Source organism: Brachycentrus maculatus, unplaced genomic scaffold (assembly GCF_059751285.1).
Source record: "Brachycentrus maculatus isolate JH-2025_06_01 unplaced genomic scaffold, ASM5975128v1 h1tg000259l, whole genome shotgun sequence".
Taxonomy (NCBI): domain Eukaryota; kingdom Metazoa; phylum Arthropoda; class Insecta; order Trichoptera; family Brachycentridae; genus Brachycentrus; species Brachycentrus maculatus.
The window spans coordinates 1,345,071-1,354,830 of record NW_028281010.1 but is presented as its reverse complement, the minus strand read 5'-3'; the positions used below and the strand labels follow the sequence as shown (position 1 = coordinate 1,354,830).

Here is a 9,760-nt window from a genome sequence, read left to right as displayed (position 1 = left end):
TGCGAGTAACCATTTGCTCCATTAAAACCCTTTACGCTTTCCTGCTTAAGTTGACAAAAACAATTGCTTTTAATTCACTTTATTACCAAACTCTGGTTAAGAGAAGATATATCATGGGAAGACATATGTTTCTTTAAATGCACTTTTCGTGAACATTTATATTCACACTCTGAACAAGCGAATGCTTTTTCCTTGCTGTGAGATAATGTGTGTGCTTTTAAATTATCTTTCCGCGAACATACAAATCCACAGTGTGAACAGGAAAATGTTTTCTTTCCAGTATGAGTAAGCATATGTTTTTTAAAGATCATTTTAACTGAACTTTTAAAATCACATATTGAACAACAGAACGAGTTTTCAGCAGTATGTTTTGACATATGATGCTTTAAATTCCATCTACGTGAACATTTAAAATCACACTTTGAACAAGAAAATTGTTTCTCTCCGGTATGAGTTAACATATGACTCCGTAAGTATGCTTTAGTCGAACAATTATAATCACACTCTGAACACGAGAATGGTTTCTCTCCAGAATGAGTTAACATATGACGCTTTAAAACACTTTTTAGTGAACTTTTATAGTCACACTCTGAACAAGAGAATGGTTTCTGCCCAGAATGAAAAAGCACGTGACGCTTTAACATATTTTTTTGTGAACATTTATAATCACACTCTGCACAAGAGAATGGTTTCTCTCCAGTATGAGAATACATGTGTGCCTTTAAACACACTTCATATAAGGACTTATAATCACACTCTGAACAAGAGAATGGTTTCTCCCCAGTATGAGTAAACATATGTGCCTTTAAGGTCACTTTATGTAAGCACTTATAATCACACTCTGAACAAGAGAAGGGTTTCTCACCAGTGTGAATTAACATGTGACGCTTTAAATGACTTCTCACAGAACATTTATAATCACACTCTGAACAAGAGAATGGTTTCTTCTCCGTATGAGTAAACATGTGACGCATTAAAAGATTTTTTTGTGAACATTTATAATCACACTCTGAACAAGGAAATGGTTTGTTCCCAATATGACTGAACATGTGAGCCTTTAAAATATATTTTTGTGAACATTTATAATCACACTCTGAACAAGATAATGGTTTCTGTTTAGTATGAGAATACATGTGACGCTTTAAAATACTTTGAAGTGAACATTTATAATCACACTCTGAACAAGAAAATGGTTTATCCCCAATATGACTTAACATGTGTATCTTCAAGTTCATTTTAAGTGAACATTTAAAATCACACTTTGAACAAGAGAACGGATTTTCACCACAGTGTTTTGACATATGATGCTTTAAACTCAATCTACGTGAACATATATAATCACAATTTGAACAAGAAAATGGTTTCTCTCTAGTATGAGTTAACATGTGACTCCGTAAGTTTCCTTTGGTCGAACATTTATAATCACACTCTGAACAAGAGAATGGTTTCTCTCCAGAATGAGTTAACATGTGACGCCTTAAATCAATTCTTTGTGAACTTTTATAATCACACTCTGAACAAGAGAATGGTTTCTGCCCAATATGAGAAAACATGTGACGCTTTAAAAGATTTTTTTGTGAGCACTTGTAATCACACTGTGAACAATTAATTGGTTTCTCTCCAGTATGAGTTAACATGTGTATCTTTAAGGTCATTTTATGTGAGGACTTATAATCACATTCCGAACAAGAGTATGGCTTCTCTCCAGCATGAGAAAACATGTGATGCTTTAAAAGATGTTTTTGTGAACACTTATAATCACACTCTGAACAAGAGAACGGTTTCTGTCCAGAATGAGAAAACATGTGACGCTTTAAAAGATTTTTATGTCTGCATTTATAATCACACTCTGAACAAGAGAATGGTTTCTCTCCAGTATGAGCAAACATGTGTGCCTTTAAGGCCACTTTATGTGAACACTTGTAATCACACTTTGTGCAAGAAAAAGGTTTATCCCCAGTATGAGAAAACATGTGACTCTTTAAGATATATTTTTGTGAACATTTATAATCACACTCTGAACAAGAATATGGTTTATTTTCAGTATGTGTAAATAGGTGAGCCTGCAAGTTTGATTTAGTCGAACATTTATAAGCACATTCTGAACAAGAGAATGGTTTAATCCCAGTATGAGAAAACATGTGTGCCTTCAAATTCCCTTTATATAAACTCTTATAATCACACTCAGAACAAGAGAATGGTTTTTCCACAGTATGATTTAAAACGTGTCTTCTTAACAACCGTTTGCGTGAAGATTTATAATCGCATTCTGCACATGAGAATATTTTTTCTTCATTGTGAGTCAACATATGTTGCATTAAAGCCACTTTACCTGAACATTTGAAATCACACTCTGAACATGAGACTTGTTTCTTTGTATCATAAACTGACGTATTCTGTAACTCTAGAATTCTTCTGTTTTCACACGGTGATTTCTTCCTTCTGTTGTTAAGAGGTTTACTAGTGTTGTCTAAATATGTAGATCTAACTAAATCTGAAAACAAAATTAAAACCAATGTTATTAATAAAAAGCATCTCCTTGTCCAGAACTAAAGCGCAGGACGGACTGCCTTGCCAATCAGAATTAACAATCGTGTTATCGACATTTTGATACAGTGTAAATTTACAGCGTTACTTACAAGAGTTAGCTTCAAGTCTGCTTGTGGATTGGACGCACTCTTGTTTAATGTCAGGATGATCTATATCCAGGTCAGTTGAGTGTAAAACAGGTCTGGTCCATGGCACAGCTGGCTCCTCGGTCATGTTTCCTTCAGTACGGAGAATATTATCACTTCCTGGCTCCTCTTTAAGCTCCTCGTTAATGTTTTCCCCGGAATGGATAGAATAATCACTTCCTGGTTCTGCTTTAATAATAGATCCTTCTGGTTTTATAATCAGGTTTAGATTAGCTCTGGTCAATGGCACGGTTGGCTCCTTACTAATGTATTCCCCAGTACGAAAAGTTTCATCACTTCCTGGCTCTTTTTTTAACTCTTCGTTCATATATTCCCTAGTATGGAGACCATCATCCCTTTCTGGTTCCTCTTTGACAATTAGACCTTCTGGTTTTATAATCAGGTGTAGGTTAGGTCTGGTCCATCCCTCCTTACTAGTGTATTCCCCAGTACTAAGAGTCTCATCACATCCTGGGTCCTTTTTGAACTCTTCGTTCATGTTTTCCCCAGTATGGAGAGTATCATTACTTTCTGGTTCCTCTTTGGCAATAGGATCTTCTGGATTTATAGCCCCGGTGTACGACAAGTCAACATAACATTGTTGTAAATTATAGTTACTCTCGAGCAGTGCCCCTTCTCCAGCAGAATGTAAACGAGTGTCCCCTTCTACATCTCCCGGATCAGCCTTGACGTGGGCTGAAAGGAGCTCCATCTTTTTTCTCTTAATCTTCTAGTCGAGTTTTGACAAGCATATTAATTTGTCCTGTAAATAAAATTACTTTAAACATGGTACTATACATAGTTGTTTTATAACAAAATATTATCTGTGATCCGTTCCCTCTAGTATGCGCTAGGGAAAAGAAACAACAAATGTGAGTGGATTAAAACACAAAGTATTTTTATTTCTCGAAATAAAAAGAAACAACACCTAATATCGTTTTAAACATTACACTAGAGCGGTAAACGTAATTTGCTCTATCAATTTACTTTTACAACTAAACCACAGAGACTATCATGGCGATAGAAAACGATTGAGATGAAATATTCGTAGAGTAAGACTTACTAACTGAAATGCCATCTTCTTCATTTAAACCCAAACCATTCATTCACCATCCGTACGATATAATCAGTTTTCTATCCTTTTAAGAGCCAAGTTTACAAATAAAGCCAGCAGCGCATCACTTCTGCGCAAGATTCTAACAGCTGAAAGGTTAAGAAAAAATGACAAAAAGACCAATAAGCATTATGACCAACTCAGCCTTTCTGGATTGAGATTATATCTTACTCGAGGGACAAGCACGAATAAACACCTTATACCTTGTAACACACGCAGTGGAGGATGGTAGTGTCCAGAAGGAAATATACTTCTCGGCATAACAAGGGCCATTTACTGGGATGAAAAACAGAAAACGCATTACGAAAAAAAAACAATGTTATACAGTCCGTATTTAGAAGGATCTAGCGAAATAATTGGCACGCCGCCGCAAGTCAACTTCTAATCTCAAACTACTTATGTCTAGCTGTATTAGCCTCTAATAAACATTTAATTTATTTTAAACTTAAATTACATTCAAGAATTTTAATGCAATCACTAAGAGCACAAAAGAATTCCGAAAATCTCTGTAAAAGCGTTTTTACAAATCGTCTTCTCATTTACTATTCTACATAATCGTATATTGTATATTATATTGTCTATGCCTTGAAAAAGTGAAGATTTTGACAGCTATCACTCCACGCATTAATTCTTCTCGTTTACGAAGAATATTTCGATTGTAACGTGACCACTTATTGTCCTGGTAAAACAATCGTTTTCGTTAATGAAATATAACGTTATTATTATTAACTTTTCGTTAAAATGTCAATTTTTACAATAATTACCTACGCGGAACAAGCCCGCCACAGGCTCGCACAGACTAACATATATAGCTATACACATGACTCCTCCTAAAACTCGTGGCTCAATGTGACGTCGCGCTTAGCCTACGTCGGTCGCTTGTGGCTAGAAGCGGAAATTTAGCGTCAAATATGAAAACCATGGATTTACAATAAATAAATTTTTGAGAAAACAAAATAAAAATATTAATTTTATACTTTGTTTTAACCACTTTTTTTATTATTAGTACACTTAAACCTACCGGTTTCTACAAAAACCTTGTCATCATCAGGGTTTATTAAGTTCTAAAACATTAAAATACTCATAATTAATTACATTCCCTTACCAAAAACTTCCACACACTCCTTAAAAAATCCTAAATGTTATTTTTAGTGTGCATTGCGTAGCAACCCCAAATAACAACTACGAATGGAATCATCCAAAACTTGAATTCAGTAGGTATATACAATATTATTGACGTATGCACGCGCGGCTTCATACTGTTTTTGGACGATTCCATTCTTAGTTGTTATTTGGGGTTGCTACGCAATGCACAGTAAAAATAACATTTAGGATTTTTTACGGAGTGTGTGGAAGTTTTTGGTAAGGGAATGTAATTAATTATGAGTATTTTAATGTTTTCGAAATGCGATCTCTCAGAAGAATGTGCGACAAAACCTTGTATGATAGATGTACGAATAGTGAAATAAGGAAGGAATAAGCATTATCGATAAAATTAAGAAAGGTGTGTTGAGATGGTTTGGACATGTGGAACGAATGAGTGAGGAAAGAACGGTAAAACAAATTTATGAGGCGAATGTTAGCGGGAAAAGAAGCAGAGGAAGACCGAGAAAAACATGGCACGATCAGGTATGCCAAATACTTGAAAGTGGTCAGGTTAGGAGTCGTAACAATCGGCGGGTATGTATGAGGAGATGCATGAACGTGGAAGAGGCGAAGAATGTTTGCAAAGACAGAGTGGTGTGGCGCTCTATTCTCTCTGCCTACCCCTGCGGAAAAGTGGCGTGATGGTTAGTTAGTTAGTTAGTTAGTTAGAATTTAATAAACCCTGATGATGACAAGGTTCTTGTCGAAGCCGGTAGGTTAATGTGTGCTAACAATAAAAAGTGGTTTAAACAAAGTTATTTAATTTTTATAAAGTTTATAAAATGTGCCACAAAGTATCTGTGAAAAACATTCAAGAAAAAATATAAAGCTTTAAAAATTCACATAAAAACTTTAATCCAAGATTCATGATTTTTTTTTAATTACCTAACGTCCAAGTGACTGAAATCTAGCTAGCATACTGGCATTTTGCAATATCGGTTATCATGGCCCTACTTAGGTATTTTGGGCATCTATAAGTTTTATAGACTATTCCTATTTGCGAGTGGTTCACTCTTTATGTAAAGAGAATACCAGTGAGGGCACATTATGGACAGGTTGGTGTGGGGTTCTATTATATCTACTTACCCCTGCGGGAAGCTGTGTGATGGTTAGTATGTTAGTCTACTACTACTACTGCTACAATCACGCCGTTTCTCCGCAGGGATAGGTAGAGAGGATGAACGCAACACTCTTCTGTCCTGACATACACTCCTCGCCTCCTTCACATCCATACATCTAGTCATACATGCCCTCCGATTACGCAGGCTTTTCACAACGCCAGATTTTAGTTTCTGATTGATCTGATCGTGCCAAGTCTTTTTCGGTTGTCCTCGTTCTGTTTTCCCTCTCACATTCGCCGCATATATTTTCTTAGTCATTCTCTCGTTATCCATTCGCTCCCCATGTCCATACCATCGCTCATACCATGCGCTCCCTCAGACGAATGTGTGGAAAATCATTGTGTGACAAAATTAAAAACGAAGATATAAGAAAGGAATGTAAGGCTAAACGAAGAATAATTGAAAAGATTAGGAAGAGTTCTTTACGGTGGTATGGACATGTGGAGCGAATAGATAGTATGTTAGTCAATTATATATATATATATACATATATATATATATATATATATATATATATATATATATATATATATATATATATATATATATATATATATATATATATATATATATATATATATATATATATATATATATATATATATATATATATATATATATATATATATATATATATATATATATATATATATATATATATATATATATATATATATATATATATATATATATATATATATAATATTTAGATATAAACTAGTATAATAAAATAACAACTGTGTAATTTTTTCCACATGAATTTCATCTGACCAGCAACCAAGTTTCGTCTTAACCGACATCACGGTGATGATGTCGGTTACGACGAAACCCAGTTGCTGGTCAAATAAAATTCACGTGGAAAAAATACAAAGTGGTTATTTTATTATATAAAATGCAGTTCCACCAAGAAATGTCAGTACAAAACATAAATCTTACACATACGAGTATTTATACATAGAACTTATATGACTTAAAAAGTTTGAACGCAGTGGTGGGATTTAGCCGGTTCGCTAGAACCGGTGCCTAAATTTTTTAGAGTTCGCTGAACCGGTCCTTAAACTTTTGTAGTCACACAATATTCCGATTGAGATCATGTATCGGAACCCGCTCGGTTTACTTGGTCCGCCATTTTGTAAAAATATTAAAACCTCACAAAGAGAAAAAAATATTGGTAAGATGAAAAAAAAATTTGGAAAAATTCAGTAAAGTTATTGCACTTAGTAAAAGAATATCGTGAAAGATAAACGCTTCAGCTTTTGGAGCATTCTCGTTGTTATGTGAATGTTCTGTTTATGTGCAGAATAAAAAACAAATAAATGAATAAACGTAAAAATCTTAAAATTTTTGAATTTCATCACTGTTTAAACGAAGCTGGGATGAACTTTGTCACTTTGCTCACTCCTTTCAAGAACGTCATAAATCAAAAAACTTGATTTTTCAGGAGAACGTTTTTAATGTTTTAAAATATAACACAATGTATTAAAAATAAATATCAAGCCACTTATTGAACTTTTTACTGAGTAACAGATCTTTTTAGGTAAAACCTGAAGGTTTTTTCTCCATTTGAAAAATATTAAGCATATGTAAAAATTAATTAAACAATACCTTTTCTTCAAAATGTAAAAACAACACTTTCTGCCCTGTAGCGGGTAAATATTAAGTTAAAAATATGCCGCTTTTGCTGGGATATAGTACATTTTCTGGGCATTCCGAAAACATGCACAACTGAAAATTGATGATTTTTGATTTATGACGTTCTTGAAAGGAGTGAGCGACTTGTACTCTCACGATGCTGTGCTTTTTTCCAAATATAAAAAAGACATGCAGGTATAATTAGCTTTGTTAATTAACATTTTAAATCCTGAAAATAATTTTGTTAGGATACTTATTCGAGATTTATATGTTTAATCGTGGATTCGCTCGAGTAAAATTCGCGAGAATTCGCGATGGTCGCGTAATAGCGTTGTATTAGGATGACGCCTGAAGCTGTTTGCTCAGAAACCGGTCGACGTTATAATTAAGATAAAATAAAATATAATAATTTTATAACAAAAGTATTTTTAAAGATAGAACCTGCAGACGCTGGTGACAGCAGTGTATAATGTATGCAACGACAGTGATTTGCCTGTGAATGCGAGATGCATTATTTGTCGTTCGGATATTATATTATTGTTATCAATATGAGATTATGATGACCACCTATGTAAGTAATATTTAACCTTTAACTTTTGCTCTATATAATAATTCTTTTTTTTTAATTACCCAACGTCCAAGTGACTGAAATCTAGCTACGGCTTATGCAACACCGCTTATCATGACTACTCAGGCTTCAGGAGTGGATTTACTCTTTATGTTTAGTTACTATAATTTCATGTAATTAATGAGTGAAAATTCTAGGCAAAAACACTCGCGTGATTGATTTATAAAAAAAAAACATCGGTTCCTTTTAAATGCCGCCTTTTTTTTTAAATTACCTAACGTCCAATTGACTCTGAAATCTAGCTACGGCTTCAACTTTTTAAGTTTTATAGCCTATGCCTACTAGTGAGTGAAAATTCTAGGCAAAAACACTCGTGTGCCGCCATTTACGCGATGTTGACGTTTATATATATTTTTTCTAATTCGTCGATCAAAGCGTTCCCATTATTATCGGCGGCAGATAATTTAACTGCTGGCAGAACGTGGCTTAAACAGTGCATGGTCTGTTCACAAATTAAGTTACGTTACGTATGACGTACCAGACCATTAAAGGAAGTTATTCTTTATTCGTTATTATTGAACCTTTATTTCGCCTGTCGTTTGTAATCTTAATTATAAATGGCGGACCATTTGGCAGAAAACATAATAAGGTGTGTATTTTTTTATTCAATTTTTGACTCATTTATTTTCACAAAATGAACTTGAATAGGAATATTATTTATATGTAACAAGTAGAAACAAGTGACAAAACTAAACAAGCTGTCACACCTAAGTAAAATATTGAAAAAAAATGAAATAGGTGAAAAAAATATCTTTACTGATGAGCAAATCCTCAGAAGACATTTGTATTTCTCCTCTTTCAATTTGAAGTACCTAACATCCAAGTGGCTTAAAATCTAGCTACGGTTTATGCAACACCGATCATCATAGACCTACTTATGATTCTACTTTATTAATTTTATTACCTGTATCTACTTTTGAGCGGATTTACTCTTTACCTTTAAAATGACTACAATTTTATGTAATTCATGAGTGAAAATAAATGGCAAAAGCAGTCGCTAAAGGCATGATTTTAAACAATTCAATGACTCAAAGTAGAATTCCATTTTAAAGTTTTGGGTAATATATCCAAAATTAAACCATTTTATTGGATTGAATTATATTTTTATTTATAATGATAATATATGACGCGTTTCATTTTTATCAAGACATTATCAAAATGAGAGAAATTACTCATCGGGAAAATTATATATATGACATGTATGTAATATGTTTTGAAAAATAAATCAAACGCAATTAGTTTGATAATGTCATGATAAGGCGAAACGCGTCACATATTATCATTATATATGAAAATAAAGTAGTATTCAATCCAATAACCTTGTTTAATTTTGGATATATTACCCAAAAATAATAGATTTGATAATAATTTTGTTACACATACGTCATCAAACTGTGGCGAAACAAGTCTCTCTCGCTCGAGCAGACCAGTGCACTACGACCGT

At 33.6% G+C, this 9,760-nt stretch overlaps 1 long non-coding RNA gene across 3 annotated transcripts; it reads right to left on the bottom strand.

The window, feature by feature from the left end:
• Positions 1-499: 499 nt before the first annotated feature.
• Positions 500-4,729, bottom strand: LOC148305906 (uncharacterized). Of its 3 annotated transcripts, none has more exons than XR_015838099.1 (3): positions 4,554-4,729; positions 2,640-3,438; positions 500-2,494 (listed from the first exon to the last, which is right to left on the bottom strand). It is a non-coding gene; the product is annotated as an uncharacterized LOC148305906 (long non-coding RNA). The 3 variants fall into 3 exon arrangements; XR_015838100.1 differs by lacking the exon at positions 4,554-4,729 and adding an exon at positions 3,993-4,508; XR_015838101.1 differs by lacking the exon at positions 4,554-4,729 and adding an exon at positions 3,739-3,962.
• Positions 4,730-9,760: the final 5,031 nt, after the last annotated feature.